The following is a 27,207-nucleotide window of genomic DNA, read 5'->3' on the forward strand; positions in this document are numbered from 1 at the left end:
GAGTCTCGCTTTTGTCGCCCAGGCTGGAGTACAATGGCATGATCTTGGTTCACTGCAACCTCTACCTCCTGGGTTCAAGCAATCCTCCTGCCTCGGCCTCCCGAGTAGCTGTAGCTGGGATTACAGGTACCTGCCACCACACCCAGCTAATTTTTTTGTATTTTTTTGTAGACATGGTGTTTCACCATGTTGGCCAGGCTGGTGTCAAACTCCTGACCTAAGGTGATCTGCCTGCCTCGGCCTCTCAAAGTGCTGGGATTACAGGCAAAAGCCACCACTCCTGGCGCCCGAACCCGTTTTTTTTTTTTTTTTTTTTTGAGACAGAGTTTCGCCCTTGTCAGCCCAGGCTTGAGTGCAACGTCACAACCTCGGCTCGCTGAAACCTCCACCTCTTGTGTTCAAGTGATTCTCCTGCCTCAGCCTCCCGGTGGCTCATGCCTGTAATCCCAGCACTTTGGGAGGCCAAGTTGGGTGCATCACTTGAGGTCAGGGGTTCAAGACCAGTCTGGCCAACATGGTGAAACCCTGTCTCTACTAATACAAAAATTAGCCAGGCATGGTGGTCCCTATCCCTTTTCTAAAGAATATTATGGAGTTGATGTGAATCAGAACATAAGTTCAAAGTCTCTTTTCTGAAGGCTGAGGGGCCAGATAGATTTTGAACTTTAGGAGTGTTTGGGGTTTGAAATGTCATAAACTGTACATTATATACATTTTGTATGTATATGTAAAAGCATATGAATATAGAACATAAGACAGGGGCTAGGAAAGCCCCCAGTAACCAAGCAATTTTTCTGCAAGAAAATATTCACACGAAGTAGGGTAATAGTTATAAATAGTTCACATCACACGGCCATGTTTTGTTGACAGATGAAGTATGGAAAAATTTTCAGTGTACAGAAGTAGTTTAATTTTGGAATTACACTTAAGGGATAATAGACTTGAGGTAATATAGAATTGGGCCAAGGGTAATCAAGATAAACTGTTTCATTACTGAGAAGATTACACACTTTCCTTTTCTAGTTCTAGTTACCTCTCCAGGAAGGAGAACCACATTTTACAGCTTTGTTCCCTCCTCAAGTCAATTGAAGTTTGGTAGATTGGAACAGTCCCTACTAGCCACATCAAGCCATGAAACACTGATCCTAAGAAAGTAATCAGAGATTTTGCTTTTGACATGGGGATGTCTTCCGTTTGCACCACCAGGCCTCCCCTCCATCTTCTGCACCTTGCTCTGGCCTCAGAAGGCTGACCTGCAGGGATGACCCTCCCCATCTGGTTCTGATGGGGCCTGTCCAGTGGGGAGCCCTGGCAGGAGACTAGAGAGAGGGAGAAGAGTTTGTGAGGGTACCAGGCCCTTGGCTGCTTCCCTTGGTGGCTGCCTTGGGACAGCTGTGTCCCTCAACTGCAGTTATAGCTTCTGTGGGTGATCCTCCCCATGTAGTTCTCTCTCTTCCTCATGCTTCTTCAGGCCTAGGAGTGGGACACCCTCCACCACTCCCCTCAATACACACCCAAACCCACACCACTAGCTCCAGAATACCACACTTTCTCCTGAGGTTTCCTTGCACCCAGCCCAGACCTTTATAAATATTACTTTATTAAACTCCCAATAAAAAAATAAACTCCAAACTTGAGTGTGGTCCTGACAGGACATTGACTGGTACAAAAGCCAAGATCAATTAAAAAGTAATAAGAGTTGGACCAATCTGTGCCTATGATTAAATTTATTTAAATATTGCTTCCAAGTGGTAATTTAGTAGACAGTTAATATGGAAATAGTATTTTATAAAACCATTTATTAAAGAGTATTTTATGGAAAAATTATAAACTCAACTTTGTGAGTGTGAATAAACTTATTCCCTGTGTGGTCTGTTTTAAATCCTTTCTAGAACAAGGTCAAATACAGGCATGGTGCACAGTGAGCCTGGGGGCTTGCTGCCATGACTCTAGAAAACATCTGGGCAACTGACTCTTGGTCTGTGTCAACAGCTCTGAGTGCTAGAAAGTTGCATTGGACCAGGCTGTACTATGGGGGTGGTATCCTACCTGTGCAGAGCCTCCCAGCAATTATACCATACACTTGAACACCCCAAGCAAGATAAGACATGCCTAGCCCAGGGGAGGAGTTCTGCAGCACATACATAGGTTACAGGAATACAAAGACTGGCCCGGCCTGATGTGTATAAGGTGGGGCCATGGAAGGGAATGACTTGTGCTTTCAGAAGCCTTAAGAGGCCTCTGACTCCTGGTGAAGCCATGTGGACCAGGGAGCCCACAGACCTCTCAAGATGGAAGGGGAGTATAGTCCAGTGGTTATGAGCATGGGCTCTGGAGCCAGGATGCCTGGGGTTAGATCCTGTCTCTAGCACTTACCAGCTGTGTGACCTTAGCAAGTCATGTCCCCTAGTGCCTCAGTTTCTTTATAATTGGAAGGGGACAATAGTATCAACTTTCTATGGGTACATGAAGGTCAGATAAGTCAGTGTTTAGTCTCAGAGCTATGCCTGACATATTGGAATGCTTAGTATTGTCACCTACTGCTATGGTGGGAATGTTTGTGTTTCCTCAAATTTCGTATGTTGAAATGAAATCCCCAGTTCAATGGTAGAGGGGAGGCATCTGGGAAAGGACTGAGTGATGAAGCCTCGTCTCTTATGAACAGGATTAGCTCTTTATAAAAGAGGATGGAGATGCCCTTTTGCTCTTCCATCATTTGAGCTATGAGGAACAGGCTCTCAGACACCGGATCTAGTGGCAGCTTGATCTTGGGCATCTTAGCCTTCAGAATTGTGAGCCATAACCTTCTATTGTTTATAAATTACCCATTCTAAGAGTTTGTTTGTTTGTTTTTAAATAGCAGCCTGAATGCACCAAGGTCTTTATTGGAGCTGGCTGCTGACCTTGCTGCTGTGTCCTGGCCACTGGCTTCTTTCTGTATTCTCTAAGTATGTCTGGGCCTGGCCTTTCAGTCTCTCCATCCTACCTCTGGATCTGTCTGCTATCAGTCTTTTGGGCTTTCATTAACATCCCTGTCGGGCACCACCAGACCCCTTAGTGACATCCCTATAACACACAGTCGGCACCTAGGGAGGGCCAGGTGGCCTCTAGGAGAATAACTCTGCAATTTCACGCCTGTGAGTTATAAAAATGGACATTTCCTATGTGGGAATCAGAAACCAGAGAGAATATAAAAAGTAATAGAGACCTCAAATGAGCTAATAGAGAGGGTAAAACTGTTCTCCATCTCTGAGGAGTCAAAGAGCAGGGATAAATAACAATTTCTTTCTTTAAATTACATTTTGTACATTCCCATCTCATTTTGCTAATCAATCAAGGATAATTTCCTAGAGCTGCAGTTTGGCTTTCTTCATGAAGACAGGCAGGGGACTTAGAAAACGAGGAGAACAGGTAAGCCTAGGGAGAAGCTAGGCAAAGACAAAGGCAACACCTGAGCAAAGGCTATATGATAGCTCCTTGGAGAAAGAAAGATGAACAGGAGGAGGGGCTTCCATTGGAGAATTAAGGAAGGAGAGATGCATGACTTTGAGCAGTGAGTGGTACCATCTCAGTCATGAGTGTGACAGTTTGACAGTAACTAAAATGTTTACTCCAACTCTAATCACAGACCTTAGGCCTGGTAAAACCTTCCATTCCACTTCTAAAACAGTGTACAGTCACTTCCTCCTGAATGCATTTAATTCTCCTTTCTTGTTCCCCAGGATTTGAAACATCATATGTATGCATGCTTCTGCACGTGTTGTTACTAATGCAGAACATTTTTTCTTTTTCAGACACAAGGAGGGCTCTTAGAAATGTGTGAGGAGACTGGTGATCAGGCAAGGATATTAAAGGTGAGATCAAACCCAGGATCGCAGGTGTGCAGTCGTTCAGCTGGCTTGTCACAGTCAGCCATGATAGGGATCACTCTTCCTGAGTCTACCCCTAGGTTGCCCAACTCTCCCAGTTTTTGCTGTTCCTCCCCCCTTCCCCAGAGTGTGTATTCGGAAGGTCCCTGGCTGAGATGTGTTCTCACCATTCTGCCTCTGCATTGCAAAAGAAGGAAGACCTCACAGTGCAGCTGAAGACTGTGCTCAGGAGATCCACAATGCTACCAAGCTTCAGCTCAGTGTTTAGTACTGCCAGCCTCTTCCAGTGCTCTCTGTTTCACTCTTTCCCCAGGCACACCTTGTTTTTCTTCTACCTTTGACCTCTGGAGAAAGGGATGGGTGTAGGGAGGGAGGGGGGAGTAGTTCTTGCCTGCTGTTTCCATGCTCATTGCAGGACCGTGCTGCTGCGCTCCTATACAGTAACCACCATTTCCTGACTTGGTCTAAGGTTCATTGCTCACCTTTAGGGCAAATGTTTTCTTCAACTCCTGGTGTATGGTACACGATCAATAAACTGAGGAACAATGATGGTACAGATATTAGGTTGCTACAAAAGTAATTGTGGCTTTTTGCCACTTTCAATGACAAGAACTGCAATTAATTCTGCACCAACCTAATATATGCAAGAAAAGTCAAGTCACTGGGTTCTCTATTTTAACACAGAGTGTACAGAGTGCAGTTGTGGAATGGAATGAAACATGACCTAACAAGGCACTGACTACATACCTTCTTATGCTTTCGAAACAAAGGGTCAAAGGGTAGAGCACGGTGATAAAATCTGCACCTCTGCCTGCTCCTGCCCTTAATTCTACCTCCCATTTCAGGAAGAGAATGTGGGGCTGAGAAAAGTTATCTATTGCTCAATTGGACCTCTCCAGTTTCTGTGAGACAATGTCCTGTGAGTACATCGCATTATCATCCGCTCATTATGCTAAAGTCTCTATCATGCCTGCCTTGAGTTACATTTCGAAAGGTCCCCTGCTGTGACCTTAGCCATGTGACTTGGTGAGGTAGTTAAGGGGTCCTGCCTGTGGCCGATACCAGGCTGATGCCCTACCCCACACTTCCTGAGCTTTCCAGAGTTCAAGGCAGTTGCACTGATAGCTCCAGCATGCTAAACTCTTCCCACCTGCACTGAGGGTGTTCTCAGAGCCACAGGAGCTTGCTGGGCAAACTGTGAGGGGATGAGTGTTGTCAGGAAGGACGCTCCAGCCACAGCCGTCTATCAACAAGGCATGGGAGTCAGTGAATATGTTGTCCATGGGAACTATTGAGTCCTGGTTCACAGTTTCCTGGGAGCCCCAGAAGGGCTGTGCCTCAGTTGTTTGTGCACATGAGTCTTGCCCTTAAGTGCCCTGTTTCACTGCCTTTTCTTTCTTCTTATCTCTCTTACCAACACTTCACTTGGAATTTTGTGGTTTACTTCCCAATTAAATTAGCTGTACCCAAGTACTGGTCTAGGGTCTGCTTTTGGAGAAAATCTAAATGAAGATAGTTGGAAAGGAAGAAAAAGTCTACAGTGGCTCTCACCTCTTCTTTTCAGCTTAAATTTACTCTCCTACCCACTGAAAGCTAGCTTCTGGCCCTGTCACCCTGAAATTCCCCATACTGTCAAATCCAGTGATTTTGCCCAATCATACTTGACCTCTAGGTAGCAGTTGACCAACCATCGCCTCCTTGGAACACACTTCTCTTTGCTCCCAAAGACAGCCTTTTCTCCTAGATTTCCCCTTTCCATTAAGCTTTCTGCCATTCAGAGATGCATCTTTTCACTTCCCCCTTAAGTGTCCCATGTCCCCTAAAGCTCCACCTGAGCCCTCTTCTATTCACACTCCCCACACTCACTAGGCAGCCTCAACTTCAGTGGCTTCCATGATAACAAATGCCAGCGATACGCCAATCTGTCTTCCACCCAGGCTTCTGTTTTGAGCTCCCCCTTCTATGTTCAACTGTCTACTAGGTAGAGACCCTGAACACTCCATGGAGCCTTCCCCAAGCATGCACCCTAGATAAAATTTCTGTGGTAGAACACTTTTCCCCAAGAAATTTGGCAGGGAAGAATAGAAGAGAGGCAAGAAAATGAGGTGGTGAGGTTGAGAACAGTTATGGACTGTTCCATAAGAACAGTAAGAGGCCAGGCATGGTGGCTCACACCTGTAATTCCAGCACTTTGGGAGGCCGAGGTGGGCAGATCACCTGAGGTCAAGAGTTCGAGACCAGCCTGGCCAACATGGTAAAACCCCATCTCTACTAAAAAATTAGCCGGGCATGGTGGCAAGTGCCTGTGTAGTCCCAGCTACTCAGGAGACTGAGGCACGCAAATAGCTCGAACCCGGGAGGCAGAAGTTGCAGTGAACTGAGATAGCACCATTGCACTCTATCCCTGGTGACAGAGTGAGACTCTGTCTCAAAACAAAACAACGATAAGAAGGCAGAAAGGCAGAGACACATGAGAAGCCAAGTTTCTGAGAAGGTAGAGGGGAAAGGCTTTAAGGAAGGAGGAAGACAAGTTCAGATTCAGAAGTACTTAACAGTGTCAGAGAAGCAGGTGATAGAGTTCTTGCCAGATGACTTTCATTTCTTCCCTCAACTGGGAGGCAAGATCATTTGCTGTAGCAAAATGGAAGATTTGAGGGTAAGAGGTAAAATTTTGGAAGGGGGCATCAGTGAAGATGCAAGCATGGAAAGCTCAACAGAAACTGGCTTAAAAAGCAGTAAGATTTATTGACTGGTATTCTTGAAAGTCTAAAGGCAGACCAGGGTGTTGGCACAGTTTTATCCAGTAGCTCAAGATATCAGTACTCTAGCTCCTGTGATTCTCTTGCCCCTGGTTCTACTTTATGAGCTCCAGCAGTAAGACATTACACCCACATTGCAACACCCAGACAGAGTCTCCTCTGGGGCTCCAGAAGAAGACAGGGGAAGTATATTTCTCAGAAGCCCTTATGGTCATCTCCTCTTGTCTCATCAGCCCATCTGGGTGGTGTGCTCATCTGTGATGCACCCATCAGGTGACCACAGAAATGGGAGAGCTGATTTGCTGAAGCCCATCAGTGCCTCCTCCTGGAGATGGAATGAGGTCAAGCCCACCCAAACAGCATGATTGAGAATGGGAGAGGTACACCTCCTCAAGGGAAAATCTGGGTGCTATTGGGAAGAAAAGGGAAGAATGAATACTGGGAAGTCAACCAATAAATGCCCACCCATAGTTAGTTTCTGAGGAAATGGTGAGAAGCAGCTGTTGAAAGATTTGTTAAGGTGTGATAATGCTGAAGTGGAGGTTCTGATGAGTGTGCAGGAGAGAAATTTGTAGTGGCTCCCACCCTCCTTGCTCTATGATTGTCCCAGCAGCCTGAGTAGGGGGGTTGTAGGAGTGGAGAAGGTAAATGATTGGATTGATCCAAAGTTGGAGGTTTGCCAGGTGTATATTGTTTAGGGAGAACTGGGCACAACATGTGTTGAGGGTAATAGAGTGCTTGAAGTGATGGATGGGGGAAGAATGGAATTTGGAAGAGAGTCGATAGATTGGGATAAAATGGACTGTGTTCAAGGACTGAACTTTCAGACGAACTCAGAAGGCTGGCTTGAGGGGAGGGAGAAAGGATGAGTGCATACACGTAAGACAGCCAGTGAGAACTGCGAGCTAGGGACCGTGTGAGTGAGAGAAAACATGTGAGAAAGGGTAAGACATTGCCATTTAACATTCAGAGGGAGTCAGTGACAGCAAGGGCTTCCTGGGTTCTATTTTCTAAATGAAGACATCATGACACGTTTGGCAAGTTACAGTGGGCTTGATAACACAACAGGCGTCTTCAAGCCTAAACCAGCCTCAGAAATGGGAGCCATATCCCTGCTGTTTCTCCTGCCTGGGTGTCATTCCCACAAATATCAGTCCAGCTGGGTTCTTTGGGACAAAGAAGCTGGAGGCTACTGGCCATCCCTTTGCCTTCAAAATGGAGTCCTTAGGACTCTGAGACCACATCTCACTTTTGTTTTGTCTAAGGGCTCTGCAAAAAGGTTTGGTTGTTATCTTGTCTTTTTCTTCCAAAGATGTGTCAGGCCACTTAGGTTCTTGGAACAGAAAAGAATGGAAAGGGAAGATGCCAGGAACAGATATATTCTAACCACTTTTTATTATTTTTTAATCAGATTCTTATTCTGGGTTAAGGAGATACACATGATTGAATGGGTCTAAATTTGGAGGCTTGCCAGGTACACATTCTGTAAGGAGAAAGGCAATGTCTTACCCTTACCCACTCTGAGTTTTCTTGTTCACGCTCTTTCTAGCTGGCTGTCACATGCATGCACTCATGCTTCCCTGCTTCCCAGAAGCCAACCTTCTGAGTTCATGTGAACATCCAGTCCCTGAACCCATTCCATTTTATCTTAATCCATTGACTCCTTTCCAAATTCCCTTCCTCCTCCATCCATCACTTTAAGCACTCTATTGCCCTGAACTCAAATCGTGCCCAGTAGAATTTCTATAGAATGAGCAGGCAAAGAAGTTGGAGAAGGAATCTACAGGCCTAGACTGAATGATTGGCTTGACTACTAACATACTCTGTGAATTGAATTCAGTGATCTAAATCAGCAGAGCCGCAGTTTATACATACATACAATGAGTAGTGTAACAGTCTCTATACCATGGGTCAGCAAACTTTTTCTGTAAAGGCCCAGAGAGAAAATATTTTAGGCTTGGCAAGCCATCTGGCCTCTGTTGCAACTACTGATTCTGTGGTTGGAGTGAGAAAGCAGCCAAAGACAATCCCTAACCAAATGAGCATGGCTGTATTCCCATAAAACTGTACTTGCAAAAGTAGATGGCAGGAAGGATTTGACTCCCTGAAGCAAGGGGCTGTGGGGAGGATCACGTAGCCTGTGTTCGTGGAGTCCTTTTGCCATAGCTTTAGTCACTAATGAGACTAATCACCCCTGTGCACTAAGCTGACCTCTCACCTATGTATTTGAGAGGACCAGTAGATGTTTCAAAGATGATAATAATGCCAGTAAATACAACAGATACTATGTTTTCCTTGCTCATCTTCCAGCCCCCCACCTTCACATGATGTTAGTGGCCATGACCTACTATGCCAAGTGGAAGACCCTTAGCCCTGCTTCCACCTTCCAGAGTTAGTTGCTTCCCCAGTGCTGCTGTGCACCACTGGGTGGTGGCATCTTGAACTGCCAAAAATCATACAAATTACACCATATTCATAGCAAATGGAGTTGAAAGTCTCTCTTATTTGTGTTGTTAACATCTAACAGAAAGCTACAAAATACAAACATAAATGAGGTCAAATGTAATGGGGGGAGCTATTTAAGTTTGGGGTAGAATAGCAGTAAGGCTGATGTATTAGACTACATAATGCTAGATACTATAATTGATACACTTATTGTCAGACCACTAAAACTTGATTGATTTTTTAATTTACATCATAGTTCTATGCACCTTGGGAGAAGAAAGAGAATCACTGCTCCATGCAACTATTCAAAGACCCAATCTTCTTCCATCACATGATTCTACCATCTTTTAGGAATTTGTCTTTTTTTGCATTTAACCAGAGTAGGAAAAGGATGAGGAGAGGAGACAGAGAGGATTGTGTGGGGGACATTTTATAGGCCAGGCCTGGAGATGACAGCGTGACTTCCATCTGTTTTGTTGTCCAACTGAGCCATGTGGCCATATTTAACTGCAAAAGAGTTTGGGAGATGTGGTCTAACTGCAGATCTAGATAAAGAAGAAACAGATTTATTGAACATGTGGGCAGACTGCCACAACTGGGGACAAATTAAGTGACAGGCATGCCTTACTCAGAATTACTTTTCCCAGTTGACCATAGAGGCTATGTTACTGTTGGGAAAAAAAACTAAACAAACAAAAAAACTCCCTGTGGATAGCATCTTCTGAGAAGAGGCACTGACAACACTCTGGGTTATCTTTTCATGGATGTTTGTATTACAAACGGCATTGGAAGATGGAAATAGTGTCTCCCTTTGGAGCAGAGGGCAGTTTGGTGTCCAGGTTAATAAAGATATTATCTCTCTCTGGGAAAAAGTTTAGACAGGTTTCCTTACAAACCTTGTTTAGATTGAAGTTTCCTAAGTTTGAGGTTTCTTAGGTGTGACCCTAAACCATAATATGCTCAGCATCCATGTGCGCCCAGCCCTTGCCCCACAATCCTTGGTAGGCAAGAAGAACCAACAGAAACATAAAACCTATGCTGCCTGCTGTGGTACCAGTCACAAAATCCTTTTCTTTTGCCTAGATATTCTGTGTCTTCTGGAAGCACACATGAAACAGTGCCAGGCTAACCTGTTAGCTTGCAAGTAAAGCCTCAGACCCATTACAGTTTTTGAGAGTTACCAGTTCAAGTTTATCATGGTCAGCATTTAGTAAATGTCTCTGGCTAGCCAACCATTTTTAGCTTTCCAGGATCCCAAGTAGCAGGCTTAAACTGACATTTCATCTTTGGTTAAATGAAATAAGTGATAACAGTGTAAATTTTGTAGCCCCCAGGCACATGTAACATAATACCAAGGCCTCCACATTGTACAACTCCGGGTGCTCTGTTCATATCATAGTCTATGAATATGAAATGTAGCTGCTCTAACTATTATAAGATTTCATCATATCTAACACCCTTAATAGTAAAACACACCTTTACTTTAGGTGTAACAGAAATAAAAAAGAAACTTCCAACTAAACTATGATAAAATGCTCTTTTGTTTTGATTTTTTATTGTACATTGAAAGAGCTCTTTAATGCTTTTTATTTATTTATTTTTTCAGAGACAGGGTCTCAGCTCTGTCACCCAGGCTGGAGTGCAGTGGCATAATCATGGCTCATTGCAGCCTCGACCTCCAGGGCTCAAGCAATCCTCCTGCCCCTAACCTCCAGAGTAGCTAGGACTACAGGCATGTGCTACAATGCCTGGCTATTTTTAAAAATTATTTGTAGAGAGTAGGTCTCACTATGTTGCCCAGGCTGGTCTTGAACTCCTAGGTTCAAATGATCCTCCTACCTCAGCCTCCCAAAGTGCTGGGATTACAGGCATGAGCCACCATGGCCAGCTTTTTATGCTTAGATTTATCATATATCAATCATGTACACATATAAGAGAAATACCTATTTCTATTCAACATTATACTAGGGAGTCTAGCCAGCACAATAAGGCAAGAAAAAAAAAAAGAAATAAAAGTTATATGAATTGGAAAGGAATAAATAAAACTAGTTGCAGACAACATGATTATTTACCTAGGATGTCCTAAAAAATATAAAATAAAAGCTACTGTTGAGGTTATCCTGGTTGCAGAATACAAGGTGAATGTACAAAAGTCAATTTTATTTCTGCATACTAGCAATGAACAATTATAAATTTAAATTTAAAGAGAAATGCCATGTATACTAGCACCAAAAAAGCTCACAAAATATTTAGAGATAAATCAAAATATGTGCAAGGCTTATGCTGAAAATTATTAAAACAGTGAGAGAAATCAAAGACCTAAATAAATAGACATACTGTCTTCTAGATTGGAAGACTCAATATTGTTAAGATGTCAATTCTCAAAGGAACACTTATACACTGTTGGTGGGAGTGTAAATTAGTTGAACGTTTGTGGAAGACAGTGTAGTGATTCTTCAGAGACCTAAAGACAGAAATACCATTCAACCCAGCAATCCCATTACTGGGTATATACCCAGAGGAATATACATTGTTCTCTTATAAAGATCTGTGCACATGTATGTTCACTGCAGCACCATTCACAATAGCAAAGACATGGAATCAACCCAAATGCCTATCAATGATAAACTGGGTAAAGAAAATGTGGTACAAATACACCATGGAATACTATGCAGCCCCCAAAAAGAACGAGATCGTGTCCTTTGCAGGGACATGGGTGGGGCTGGAGGCCATTATCCTTAGCAAACTAATGCAGGAACAGAAAACCAAATATCACATGCTCTCACTTATAAATAGGAGCTAAATGATGAAAACACATGGACACATAGAGGGGAACGACACATTGGGGCCTATCAGAGGGAAGAGGGTGGGAGGAGGGGGAAGATCAAGAAAACTAACTAGTAGATACTAGGCTTAACACCTGGGTGATGAAATAAACTGTACGACAAACCCCGATGACACAAGTTTACGTAACAAACCTGTACATCCTGCACATGTACACCTGAAGTTAAAAAAAGACAAACAAAAAACCAAACCCTCCCAACCTCAAAAAACGCCCAAAACCCAAAACAAACATAAACCAATTTGGGAAGAATTGACATCTTTTTATAAGTTTTACACAATCCCCAGATCCTAGAAAGGTTTTTGTAGAAACAGAAAAGCTGATTCTAAAATTTATAAGGAAAAGCAGTGACAGGAATAGTCAAAACAATTTTGAGAAACAAGAAGAAAGTTGGAGGACTTATACCACTTGATTTCCAAGTTTGCTATGAAGCTGTAGTAATGAAGACAGCATGAAATTGGCAAAAGGACAGAGAAATAGATCAGAGGAACAGAATAGAATAAACCCACACTTATATGGTCAACTGATTTTCAATAAAGGTTGAATTCAACAGAGAAAGAATAGTCTTTTCAAAAAATGGTAATGAAATAATTGGTAACAAATGTTAACCCATCTCTTGTACCATATACACACATTAACTTGAAATGGATTATTGACCCAATTGTAAAAGTCTAAAAACCATAAAATTTCTACAAGAAAATATAGGGGATGATCTTTGTGACCTTGGGCTTCACAAAGATTTCTAAGACAGGACATAAAAAACATGAGCCATAGAAGAAATTTGACAAAGTGTAGTTTATACATTTAACTATTTTGCTCTTTGAAAAACACGATAAAAATAAAAAAAAGATTGAGAGAATATTTGCAAAACATATACCTGATCAGGAATACCCAGAATATATAAAGAACTCTCATAACTAAGTAATAGAAACACAAACAATCCAATTATGAATGACTTGAACAGCTATTTCAAAGACACGGGTAGCAAATAAGCTCACAAAAAGATGCCCAACATAATTTGCCAACGGGAAAATGCAAATTAAAGCCACAATAAGATACCACCACAAACTAGTACAATGACAATTTTTAAAAGCGATCATACTAAGTGCTGGTGATGTTGCAGATTAACTGGAAGTTTCATTCATTGCTGGTGGGAATGTAAAATGGTATAGACACACTGGAGAACAGTTCAGCAGTTTCTTAAAACGCTAAATCTACATTTACCGTATGACCCAGTAATCCTATTGCTAAGTGTATACCCATGAGAAATGAAACTGCATTCACACAAAAACCTATACAGGAGTCTCTTCTTATCCGTGGTCTTGTTTCCCGTGGTTTCAGTTACGTACAGTTAACCAGAGTCTGAAAATAGATAGAAAATTCCAGAAATAATTCATAAGTTTTAAGTTTCATGCAGTTGAGATCAGATTGGTGAAATATCTTGCTCTCCTGCTCAGTCCTGCCTGGGATGTGAATCATCGCCTTGTACAGTGTATTCACATTGTCTGTGCTACCTCCTCATTAGTCACATAGTAGTTATCAGATCAAAAAACAATAGTATATGGCATAGGATTTGGTACTATCTGCAGTTTTGGGCATCCACTGGGAATCTTGGAATGTATCCCCGGTGAAAAAAGGGGGACTACTGTACCTAAATATTTACAGCTTTATTCATAATTGCCCAAAACTGGAAACAATCCAAATATTGTTCTACTATGAATGGATAAACAAGTTATGGTATATTGGCACAATGGAATACTACTCAACAATAAGAAGGAATGAACTAGTCATAAATGCAGAGGTATTATGCTAAGTGAAAGAAGCCAGATTCAAAATGCAGCATGACGTTATAGAAAAGGCAAAATAGTAGAGATGGAAAACAGATCAGTGGTTGCCAGGGGCTGGTAGTATGGTATGGGATTGACTATAAAGGGCATGAGAAAACTTAAAAAATACTCTATCTCTTCATTTCAGTGATAGACACACAACTTCATACATTTTTAATAATTTGTAGAACTTTGCACCTAAGAAGTATATCTCCCCCTACTCCCCCAAACTCCCTTCCGAAAGAGTCATCTCTTGCTGGCTGTATCTCTTGACTTGAAGGTCACCCTTCTCAAGGTAGTCTGCTGTACCTGTCTTCTTACCTGTTCAGGTTTAGAGATAACAGCTCAGCTGACTCTAATATTGTGTTCCTATGCTGTTCTTCATGATTTTCATATATTCTGCCCACATTTGTCAGTAGTCCCATATATAAAACCATCCTAAGTTTTACTAAGTTCAGTGTGACATCCGTTTCTTTGCTGGGACCCTGATGACACAAGGCACAGGTCAGTTGAACCAGCCCCTTTTAGGGTTTCCTGAAAGCTCTGCCCACCATTTTTTACTCATAGTTAGAAGTTAGTCAGATGGCCATCCTGAATAGGAGAGGTGGGGATAGGTAGGTGGTATATTATTGTTGTTGGCTTTTTGGGGGACTGGCAATTAGTAGTTATGAAGGAATATTGGATACTGGATAGGCAGCTAGATGTCTGTGTCACAGAGGTAAAGATAAAGAGAGCCTACAAGGGAAGAAACAATATTAATGTGTAGCTAAGTAGACTGAGGAGAAAGGGAATATACATCAATAATCATTGAACTCTCAGCAACACAGTCACATTTTAAAGGTCACTGGCAAATCCGTAGGCCCCTGCCTTTGAAGTGCCCCACATTAAGACTTTTTTTTAATGGGCTTAAAGTTTTTTTTTTTATTTTTTACAAATATACTGGAGAATCATGCAATGCTGCCAGCACTGGACGCAATCCAGGGCCACAAGTCTGCACACTCCTTTGCTACTGGTCCTGTAATGGCAGAACCTTTCATCTCGCCTTTATTGTTCACTGTGACCCCTGCATTATCTTCAAAATAAAGAAACACGCCATCTTTTCTGCAGTATGACTTTCGTTGTCGAATAACCACTGCTGAATGTACCTTTTTTCTGAGCTCTGGTTTGCCTTTCTTGACTGTGGCCATCACCATGTCACCCACACCAGCAGTGGGAAGTCTGTTCAGCCGTCCCTTGATCCCCTTTCACGGAGATGACATACAGGTTTTTGGCTCCTGTGTTGTCAGCACAACTGATCACAGCTCCTACCAGAAGACCCAAGGAAATCTGGAATTTCACACCAGAGGACCCACCACGTCCTCGCTTCAACATCTTGAAAGCCGGAAAGAAGAAAAAAGCACTTAAGGCCTTTTTAAGTGTGCTTTTCCCTCTTGTACAGGCCCATGAATCCAATTAATTTATAACTTTCACCCTGAAAGAATACAAACTATATGCACAATTGTTTAACTTAATATTCTTTCTGTACAAAGAATGTGAATTTTCAATGCAATAAAATCTTATTTAACATCAAAAAAGCATGACATAGTTGTTAAGAAGTTGTGTCCCAGAGTCAAAGTACCCAAGTTGGAATCCTGTTTCCACTACGTGCCAGCTGTGTGTTCTTGAGCATGCTGGTCAACCTCTTTGTGTTTGTTTACTCATGCATAGAGTGGGTGTGGTGGCATGAAAATGCACCTGGCAGACCTTCTAGTGCAGAGCACATAACTAGCCAAGGGTCCCAGTTGCTACAGTTTGGAATCCATCATAGCATGTGTGCCAGGGTCACATCTCTTCCGGGCTGCTCCCCACTAATGACTGAAAATGGCAGGGATACTAAGGTACATCTATTCCCGAAAGACATGGGACTCCTTTCTTAACCAACTGTGGCTCAAAGACTCTCCAAAGGCTTTGCTGAACATTTCCGAAACTGCTGTGTAGTCTAAGACATTTCTACCCAGCCTTTTCTCCCTTTCTCCTTCACTCAGAGTCAATCTTGGGTTATGACATGATTCTCCCAGTCTTTACCCTCTTTCTCCCACTTCTTTTTCAAAGGCATTTCCCTGAACATACTTGCACATTTATTCTGGTCTTGTCACCTTTGTCTTGGAGGACCCAGATTAACACAGTGGAGACAGTAGTACCTACACCTCACAGAGTTGAGAAGATGAGTTAATTCATTTAATATGGTAATAGTCATACTTGAGAAATAGTAATAACTCAGTCCATTTTGATTGTTAAAGATAGACCCCATCTTACATTTCTAGTATTACAGAAATGCTGTAGCATTGTAGCAGATTAGATAATCCAAAAACCTTTTCATTATAAAATACCATGAAAGTATGATTAAATACAGAAAATAGTCTTCTAAATGCATAGCTGAGCTTATAATAACATAAATCCTGGAGCAAAAATGAATAGAGAATTGAAAACCAGAAGTATTCTTCAGTTCACATTGTAGCTGTCCTTAGGTTTGTCTACCTCAGAGACCATGATGGAGGCTTTGCACATGAAGCTGAAAACTATCAAAGAACTACTACTATATTTTCAGAAGAAGGGCAGCAACTAAAAACAAGATCAACCCTTCAGCAAAGAGGGATATCAAGGAAGCTTGTCTGTTTTTACTTGTATTTGAATAAAGGGATAGGATTCCCCCAGACACCTGCTCTCCCTAAAGGCAGAGTTTCACATTTATATCTTTTATGTGGCTGAGAACTCCCAAGCTGGTAATATCTGTAACAAAGAGAATGTAAGTCCTCTCTGGAGGGACAAAACCTTATCTAAGGTTTCTCAGAGTTCCCTTCAATACAGCCCTGCTAAAGGTGAACTTACAATCCACAATCACAAAACACATAAGAAAAGAATTCACCATGAGTGAGAGTTGTCAATATTAAAAGTGGGATTAGAGTCTCAAATTTAAAAGATAGTAATTGTAAGCATTTTTAAAAATTTTAAGTTAAGTGGTACATGGGCAGATTTGTCACATAGGTAAACTTGTGTCATGGGGTTTTTTTGCACAGATTATTTCACCCAGGTATGAAGCCTAGTACCTATTATTTTTTCCTGATCCCCTCTCTCCTCCCACACTCCACCCTCTGATAGGCCCCAGTGTGTGTTGTTTCCCTCTATGTGTCCATGTGTTCTTATCATTTAGCTCCCACTTGTGAGAACATGCAGCGTTTGGTTTTCTGTTCTTGTGTTAGTTTGCTAAGAATAATGGCCTGCAGCTCCATCCATGTCTCTGCAAAGAACATGACCTTGTTCTTTTTTATGACTGCATAGTATTCCACAGGGAATCAATATCATTAAGCATCTTTTACACTCTCTGACTGGAAGTTACATTAATAGTTTTTTTTAAAATATAAGAGAAGGCTAAATTCTCAAAATCAAATAAAAGTGTTAAAGACTCTCTTAGTTTAAGTTCTCTAGAAAGCAGAGCTTGAGACAAGGATGAAGATGGAGATATTTTATTTAGAAATTACAAGCCCAGTGACATGAAAGTGAGGGAGAAAAGGGGAAAGTAGGGCAAAGAAAGATGTGAAGCAATGTAATATGATGCATTACTGTACTAGCCACTGGTTCTTGAGAAGCCATGAAGAAACACAGCTAGTCACATAGAAGGTATATTTGCTTAGCACACAGTACCTTTCTGGAAAGTTTTAAAAAAGAAGTACCACCTCTGATTAGAAGGGAGAAAAGAAGGGGGAATTTCTCTGCCCAGCTCCTTCCTGTTTCTCATTTCCCATTGCTCAAATTTCACACCATGGAGACCTAACTCATAATTATTGCATTATTCATCCTTTGATGTCACTCAGAAAGCCAGATCCTATGTCCATAAGTGGAGGAATGACTTGCTGCAGACAGGCATGGCATGTGAGATGTGAGGTTCGTTCAATCTCAGGCCCCCAGCCAGTCTGGGAGGCTGAGTAGAGGCGGCAGTGCGCCTGTTTACTCCAGTGAGTTATCGCAAATAGGAGGAATTTTGAGAACAAGGGAGGCAGTTTGGCTCTGAGAAAGTACACAAGGTTTGTGTCTGATGTGAAATGAGAAATAGAGCCATTGAAATTAAGGAAAAATTCCCAGTGGAAAGATTAATCAGATCCAGATGAAGATAGAATTGGGAACTGGAAAAGAAGTGATTTCTCTGTGCTACATTTTGGGTAAGGAAACATTAAAAAATGAGAGGCATGAGAGATAGAGTGAAAAGGTTCAATTTATACTCAGTACAAATTTCAGAAGGTGAGATTAGAGAGAATCAGCAAGAGACTACATTGGTAAAGAATATGAATCCTTAGATTCAGTTTGTATGTGAGAATTTTTTTAAGTCCAAGGGCAGGTTTTGTGCACATAGATTAAAAATCAAACCCAAATAACTAAAAATAAAGTTTTGTTTACTAAAATTATAAATGTAAACAGTTTTCCCTAAACCTCTAAATTTATCTTATAAATTGTATTATACTGTTTTAAACCCAGTAAGTTTTATATAAAATAATTATTTTCAGGGAGCCTTATTAAATTGGACTGATTACTTAAGGGAGTTTGATTTTGATTAATGTTAAGTAAACCTGAATTGAACAGACTAGTTTTCTGTAAGCACTTTAACATTTATAAATTTAATATATTCCATTTTCTTTAAGAAATTAGAAGTCTAAACTCAACAAACTCATGACCTAACAAACGAATCCTTCCCTCATTATTAAGCAGCTACAGTTCTTTTAACTATCCTAACACTCTTTATAAGTTAAGTCACTTCCTCTTATACCATCCAACCTCAAATCCAATGCACATTTAATTTGGAATGACAGGCCAATTTGTCATTTACTTTAATATGCCACATTCAATTATATTTTACCAGCATTTTAGATACCCACCACTCAGATTATCTTGACTGTAACATAAACTAATGTCATGGGTTTGATGCACTTCATAATTTCTATATTCCTGGGGTTAAAAGACACTTAACCCACTAAACTTCAGTGTTATTTTAGGTTACTGAGACAATTCATGATGTGATTATCACCCAAGGCAAGTTGGATTTGCAACTGGACAGAGACATAGAGACATTTGGCACAGGGATACCAGACTTGGAACTGCCTGTGTCAAGTGTGGCTTCATGCATCACAGATGGATGTACTGAGTCCAGTTTTAATAATCTCTAGATTGTTAAGGACCTTTCAGGTAGGGTTGGTACCTACTGTTTCAGTTATACACCATCACACAATACTTTTTGTAATCTTTCAGTTTTATTACTTGATTTGAATCATCTGAATTCTACAATCTCCAACCAAATTTCAGCTGATTTTGTTCCCTAATGTCATCACTACTTGACTAAACTACGTATTTTTCGTGGCTACCAAGAGTCTGGTATTGGTAGACTCTGCTTCTCTCTTTTCTTTACCTAGCTCTATGGTCACAACACCCCTGAATGGTATAAATAAAAGTAGGTATACATTAGACACATTGAAATGGAATCAGAAGCAATGACTACCAAGAGGTGGGAGTGGCCCAGTCAAAGCAAAAGCAGACCAGTGAAGAGCAAAGATCGTGGCAAAAGTTTCTTGGAATGCTCGAGGCATTTTCCTTGTTTACTTTCTGGAGGGCTGAAGAATGATATCATCTGTTTATTATGAGTGTTTTGAGAAAGTTAGCCAAGCTTTATGAGAAAAATACTCAGGAAGACTGCTAGAGAGTCTTTCACTACGACAATGCTCCCGCTTATTCCTCTTAAACAAGGGCAATTTCATGAGATTTGATGGAAAATTAGGCATTCACCTTACAGTTCTGATTTGGCTCCTCCTGATTACTTTTTGTTTCCTCATCTTACAAAATCTTTAAAGGGCACCCATTTTTCTTCACCTAATAATGTAAAAAAGGTTGCACTGATGTGTTAAATTCCCAAGACCCTCAGTTCTTTATGGATGGACTAAATGGCTGGTATCGTTGCTTTCAAAAGTGTCTTGAACTGATAGAGTTTATGTTGAGAAATAAAATGCTTTATTTTTATCTTTTAATTCCAGTTTCCATGAAATTTTGAGGTCACCTTGTATCTTTTAAGTGCTGAGAGAAGGTAAGAATGAACCTACAATTTTATGCCTAGTCAAACTATCATTCAGGACTGAGAAAAAAGTCATTTTCACAAAGACAAAGACTAAATTCCCTAACAGACTGTTTCTGGAAAAAAAAAAGTTAAACTACATAAATTCCACTCTATGAAAACACTTGCTATTTGCTATCTAAAATGCAGGAACGAAATAGACTTGCATAACATGATATACTTTACAGTCTCAGTATCCAAATTCATTATCCAAACCGAGGAACCAGAAAGTTCAGATGGTGAGGAAAACATAACTAAAGGAAGAAAAATTAAACCCCCCAAAAAAGAAGTGAGATTCTCAAGAAGGAAAGGTGAGCAAGGAAACTGATTAACATATGGGTAAAACTAAATGACCATTGTTTGAAATAATACAAATAATCATTGTTTTAGGAGGTATACAAAATAGTGGAAATAAAATATGTACTGATTAATATATGAAGTAGAATTGGTAATTGAAATGAAAAGTTCAAGGTTTTGGCAATAGGCAGGAGGAGATTAGAAATATACTAATCGTAGCAGGCACTGTTGATACCGGTTTCCCCAGTATCCTTTCTGCCCACCCAAGTTCATTTGCAACTGTGGTAGACAGTTTTCAACAGGCTGACAGCTCCTGCTGAAGCACGTGTCTCTCTCCCATGCCCAATGTCTTTCTCCTGAACCACAGAAACGTGCTCTGCCTTAAGCACCTGTAACCTGGAAGTTTAGGGAAGTTAACACCCATGGATAACGTTCAACCAATAGAGGAGTCAGATAAATGTCCTGACCTCCTTATCCCCTGGCGGGAAAATTGTCAGACACATTCCATTTGCTTATTCAGAGGGTTTGAGCATGTTATCCACAACAGTTACCTGCCCATGAGGGCGTCCCGTATTGGCTTCTCTCTCTTCCCCATCTCACTGTCCCATTCATTCACTTGTGCTTCCTGATTTTACTTCCAAACGCCTGTACTCAAGTTCTTGTCTCAAGGGCAGCTTCTAGAAGAATCTGAATAAGACACCAATTACCTTTAGAATTTAACTAAAGCATGCTTGCTACAATTTTAAGAGTAATCACTAAAACGATACAGACAGGATGTGAAAATTCCAGGTATAAGGGAAAAAAGGAAATGAAAAACCTTAAGTCAATAAAGATAAAAGGGGTGGAAGGGGAAGAGAAAGTTAAGAAAATCTGAGTAAATATTGTATTTCTTAGAATCTAAGAAATCTAGGATGACATCAGTTGTAAAATGTACTTAAATTTTACATGCTACTAAGTTAAAAAAAGCTGCTAACTACAACATGAATTGTAAGAAACACTTTAATTTCAAAGATATTGCAACATGGGGAAAATGTATATCTTTTGGCAGCACCAGAAAGATTCTAGAAATATAAAAGTATTCAATAATCATTATATAAAGGGGCTAAGTCATTTGAAAAGTCAGATTGTCCAACTGGATTATATTTTTAAAATTAGCTCTATGCCATCATTAAGAGATACTTCAAACATGAAAGAACACAAAGGTCACACATAGAAGAATGGAAAAAAGATAATATCAGGCAAATATTAACTAAAAAGCTGGTGTAGGTATCTCAAAATACCTCTAGAAATGCTTTTTTGCTTTAAGGAGAGCTTGTCCATGGTTGTAAAATTTCAATTCCTAAGGAAGATGTGACATTTCTAAATATTATGTACCTAAAACAGCCTAAAAACATAGAAAGCAAAAAGAAGTACAAGGAAACATAGAAACAGCCTAAGAACATAGAAAACAAAGAGAAGTGCAAGGAAAAGGTCAACTCCAGGTAACTCCAAAACAATCTAGTATTGACAGATCAAATAAATAAAAAATTAATAAATGTTTAGCAGATGTTAACATAATGACTATTATATAATGAACATGTAATAAACCCTATATCACAAATTAAAAAAAATATACTCTTACACACGGAACATTTATGAAAATTAGCCACATATTAAGACATAAAACCAACCTTACAAATACTGAAAGAATCAATATCATACAGATTGTATTATCTGACCACAGTATAATTAACTTAGAAAGCAGTAACAAAAACATAAAAATACATTTGGAAATTTTCAAACATGTAGTTTTTGGGTCAAAGACAATATTGTAAGAGATATAAAGAAACATTTCAACTGAATAATAATGAAAATCTATGTATCAAAACTCATGCGGTACAGCTAAAGCTACCTTTACAGAAATTTACAGCCTCATATACTCAAAGAAGTCTGAAAATTTATGAGTTAATCATCCAACTCAAGAAATTAGAAAAAGAACAGGTCCAAAGTAACTAAATGGAGGACAATAAAGATAAGATCAGCAATTAATTGTAATATCTTGCATTGGACTCAGTTTTTTTTTTTACTCTCCTATAATAGGATTATACATCCACATCCTCTACGTACAATGGAAAGATACTGTAAAGTTACTGGGCAGATATAGTTCCCTGCCCCCCTGAAAAAGGGCTTCACTATCAAGGCCAAGGCTTCCCACTTGGCCTCTGCTGGCCTCAGGACCACCAAAACTCAGCATTTAAACAACAAGCATTGATTTCTTACTGCAGGGTGTATGAGTCAGCTGGGATAGGCTAAAATCTGGGCTTCAGCCTCCAAGTTGCAGGTTGTGTTCAGGTCCTTAAACCTGGAGCACGTTCTTCCCTTAGTGAATGGCAGGCAAGCAACAGATTAAACTAGGCCGGGTTCGGTGGCTCACACCTGTAATCCCAGCACTCTGGGGGGCAGATGCAGGCATCGGAACACCTGAGGTCAGGAGTTTGAGACCAGCCTGGTCAAAATGACAAAACCCCATCTCCACTAAAAAAATACAAAAACAGTTGGGCATAGTGGCACGTGCCTGTAATCCCAGCTACCTGGGAGGCTGAGACAGTAGAATCGCTTGAACCTGGGAGGCGGAGGTTGCACTGAACCCGGATTGTGCCACTGCACATCAGCCTGGGTGACAGCAAGACTCCATCTCAAAAAAAAAAAAAAAAAAAAAAGATTAAACAAAACTGCGCTAACATATTCAAGTCTCCTGCTCCTGTCAAATTTACCCACATTCCATTGGCTAAAGCAGAGTTTTGGTCGTCCCCAGGCCAGCAGAGGCCAAGTGGGGAGACTTGGCCAGACTATAAGGAAGCACCAAAATCTCCTGTCCTCCAAAAACTGGTATCAAAGAAGGCCAAGTGAGAATATTCATCCTTCCTGGCAGTACCAGGCACCCTGCACCCACGTGGGAGCCTCGATTTCCATGGCCCCTTGGCAGTAATAAGACATCTCTCCCCTCCTGCTGGAGGGTGGGTGTCAGGAAGCCTGTGGAGAGGGCTGGGCCTTTCGCCACCAGCCAGCCATAATGAGGCTACCCTCTACCCCTATGGTGTCAGTGGAGGCTATTTGGAGAACACTCATCAGACACTCCTACCCCTCCCCTCAACCAGGGAGGCCTAGATGGGGGCTGGAACTTGCACCCCTGCCCAGCAGTAACAAGGAGTTCTCTCTCTCAGGTGTTAATAAAGGCCAAGTGGGAAACCTGGACTTCCAGCCCCACCTGGCAGTGGAACCCCCCTTCCCCTATCAGTGCAGTATCAGAGGAAGCCAGTTAGAACAGAAAATTTATGTAAGATCAGACTCTCATGACACAATACCCCAAATTTCCAGGGTTCAATCACAAATCACTCATCATACCAACCACCAAGATCTCAAACTGAGTGAAAAGAGGTAATAAATGCTCATATCAATATGACAGAGATGTTAGAATGATCTGACAAATAGTTTAAGATAGTCATCATAAAAATCAATGAAAAACAACCAGATTTTTAAAAATAGGCAAAAGATTTGAATAGACATTTCTCCAAAGAAGATATACAAATGGCCAGTAAGCACCTAAAGAGATGATCGGCATCACTAAACATTAGGGAAATGAAAATTAAAACCACAATGAGATAATACCTTACACCCATTAGGATGGCTACTGTAAAAAAAAAAAAAATAACAGCGTTGGTGAGGATGTGGAGAAATTGGAATCTTTACGCGCTGTTGGTGGGAATATAAATGGTACTACTACTGTGAAAGCCAGTAGGGTGGGTCCTCAAAAAATTGAAGATATAATTACCATATGATGTAGCAATTCCACTTTCACTCAAAAACTGAAAGCAGGATCTAAGAGAGATATCTGTATGCCCATATTCATAGCAGCATTATTCACAATAACTAAAATGTGGATGCAACCCAAATGTCCATCAACAGATGAACAAGCAAAATGTGGTATATCATAAAATGGAATATTATTCTGCCTCCAAAGAGAAGGAAATTCTAACACATGCTACAATGTGGATGAACCTTGAGGACATTTTGCTACAGTCACAAAAATATCAAATTCTATATGATTCCATGTATGAGGTAGAATAGTCAAAACTAGGGAGACAGAAAGTAGAATGGTGGTTGCCAAGGGCTGGGAGGAGAGAGGATGGGACATTATTGTTTAATAGGGATAGACAGTTTGAGTTTGAAAAGAGGTGGATAGTGATGAGTTGTGTAACAATATGAATGTACTTAATACCACTGAACTATACACTTAATGATTAAGATGAGAAATTTTACATTATGGGTATTTTAGTACAATAAAAAAATAGAAAAGGCTGGGCATGGTGGCCTGTAATCCCAGCACTTTGGGGGGCCGAGGTAGGTGGATCACCTGAGGTCAGGAGTTCAAGACCAGCCTGACCAACATGGTGAATCCCCATCTCTACTAAAAATACAAAAATTAGCGGGGCATGGTGGCATGCACCTGTAATCCCAGCTACTCAGGAGGCCGAGGCAGGAGAATTGCTTGAACCTAGGAGGCGGAGGTTGCAGTGAGCTGAGATCACGCCACTGCACTCCAACCTGGGCAACAGAGCAAGACTCTGTCTCAAAATAAAAAATAAAATAAAATAAAATAAAAAAAGAAAAAAAATCAAGGTGCAATTATGACCATATTTGAAATGAATAAAAAAAGTCTCAAAGACATAGAAGATACAAGAATCAAGTGACAATTTTAGAAGTAAAAATACAATTAGTTAAATAGTTTTTAAAAACTCTCTCCTCTGGGTCTTTGTAGTCAGAAAAAAAACCCTTAAAGGATGATGCTGAATATCATTGCCTCTAGAATCTGAAGTCTGAATTATTTCTTGCAAAATTGAAGAAATAATCAGTGAACTTTAAGATAGAAATTACGCAGTGTGAACAGACAGAAAGTAGACCAAAAATAATTAACAGAACCTCAGGGATTTGTGGAAGTATATTAAAAAAATCTAACATTTATATCACTGGTGTCCCAAATAGAGAGGAGAAGGAAGGTGAGTCTGAAAATGTTCTTGAAGAAATAGCAGCTACACAATCCTCAAATTTGGCAAAAGACATAAAACTACACATTCAAGCAGCTAAGAAAACTCCAAAGAGGGTAAACCCAAAGAAATCAACACCAAGTCATATATACTCTAACTTGTAAAAACTATAGAAGGAGAGAGAGAGAGAAAAAAAAAACTCTTGAAAACAGCAAGAGAAATGATACGTTAACTATATGAGAAAACCAACTTCAATGGCAATGACTTCCCATGAGAAGCTCTGGAGGCCAGAAGGAAATGGCACATGTTTCAAGTATGAAAGAAAAGAACTGTCTGGCATAATATTTTTCAAGTAGGAAAGAAAATAATTGTCAGCCAAGAATTCTACATTCAACCAATATATTCTTCAAGAATGAAGGGTAAATCAAGACATTCTCAGAAGGTAATGAAATAGTATCCAACAAACCATATACAGGATTTGTATGCTGAAAACAAACACTGATTAAATAAATCAAAGAAATGAATTGCAATACACTGTTCATGCATTAGAAGATATCAATAGTTAATATATAAATTCCCCCAGGTTTAAACGCATTTCTATCAAAGTTGTTCCAAAATTTAGACAGGAAGGCGAAGTAATTGGAATGATTCAATTTTATAAAAAAATGAAATGGAAGGAATATGTCTATCCAACTTTAAGACCTTATATAGCAATAGTAATCAAGTCTGTGATATTGGCAGAGATCAATGGAACAGAATAGAGAACTATACAAACAGATTAAAGGAGATAAATGATATTTCTCAATGGATGCCATTCTATGAAATTCTCAGCTAACAAGGAATACAAGGCAACTGCTTAATCCAACAAAGTGTACCTTCCAAAAACCCATAGGAAGTAATGTACTTCATAATGAGTGTTCTTTTAAAATCAGGAACAAGATAAGGATGCCCATTACCACTATTACTATTTAACCCTGAACTGGCAATCCTAGGCAGTACAATAAAAAATAAATAAAAGAAATAACATTGGAAAGATAAAAGCAAAGCTTTCACTAATTGTATATGTTATAACTGTCCTCATTAAAAACTCAAGAGGAGCTAAAGATTATATGCAAAAATTAATGGTTACTTGCAGAAAAAATCTTTAATCCCAATATCCCTGATTTCTCCACTCATAAATAGCCAGCCTTCCCTTTTAGAGATAGGGGTATAAAACCTTTCCAGTTGGCCATGGGAAGTCCATTCTTCTAATCAAGTTATCTGCTCTTCACAAAATTTCACAGAATCCCTATACAAATGATGCAGGTCCAAAATTCTTTAAGGCATTTTCTGCTATCTACACATTGCTTCTACTGGCTGTTGCTACTCTTATCACACTCGTTTTGGCCAAGTCTGGCCACTGCATCTTTCCGTCTTACAGTTAGACTTAGGCTATGGTGTATCTTCCTGAAAGCTTTAGAGTAATAGAAGATGGTCACAAAGCAGAAAGGAAAAAAATTGATATTGGATACTGTATATCATTGCTTCTAGAATCTGAAGTCTGTGTGCATTCACAAGAGGTCTCCTCTAGGTTCTAGCCAAACCATCCCCTTCTCAGTCCTGAGAGCCCCTACCTTCCTTCTATCCCTCTTTTTTCTCCCCTCAAATAGATGCATTTTTTATTAACAGCTCAGGTTTTGATCCTAAGCCTTCATATATTTGCTTGCATGGCTGACCTACCCAATACGTAGACAACCCAATACAACTACTCTAAAAGAATAGCATTCAGTGTTGGTTCATCCCCTTCTCTTCCTTTTATGCCCTTGGATGATTGACAGCAGTATCCACTCTATATCATTTGGTCATGGCTCTCCTTCAGACAAAGCAATCAAAATAGATAAAACTTCATAATCTAAAGTTTCTTTGTTTTCTAGAATGACACTTGGTGCTTATATCTGGGAATGAGTTTTGGCTTTAATCTGTGATTATCTTTTAGGATTCTGCTACCAGCATTAGATAAAAACAGGCCAGAAGGT

The 27,207-nt window shown here is 40.3% G+C and overlaps 1 pseudogene; it reads right to left on the reverse strand.

Annotated features, from left to right (window-relative positions):
- Positions 1 to 14,650: 14,650 nt before the first annotated feature.
- Positions 14,651 to 15,132, reverse strand: LOC748347 (large ribosomal subunit protein uL14-like; annotated as a pseudogene).
- Positions 15,133 to 27,207: the final 12,075 nt, after the last annotated feature.

The sequence above is a fragment of the Pan troglodytes genome, chromosome 5, assembly GCF_028858775.2.
Source record: "Pan troglodytes isolate AG18354 chromosome 5, NHGRI_mPanTro3-v2.0_pri, whole genome shotgun sequence".
Classification (NCBI taxonomy): domain Eukaryota; kingdom Metazoa; phylum Chordata; class Mammalia; order Primates; family Hominidae; genus Pan; species Pan troglodytes.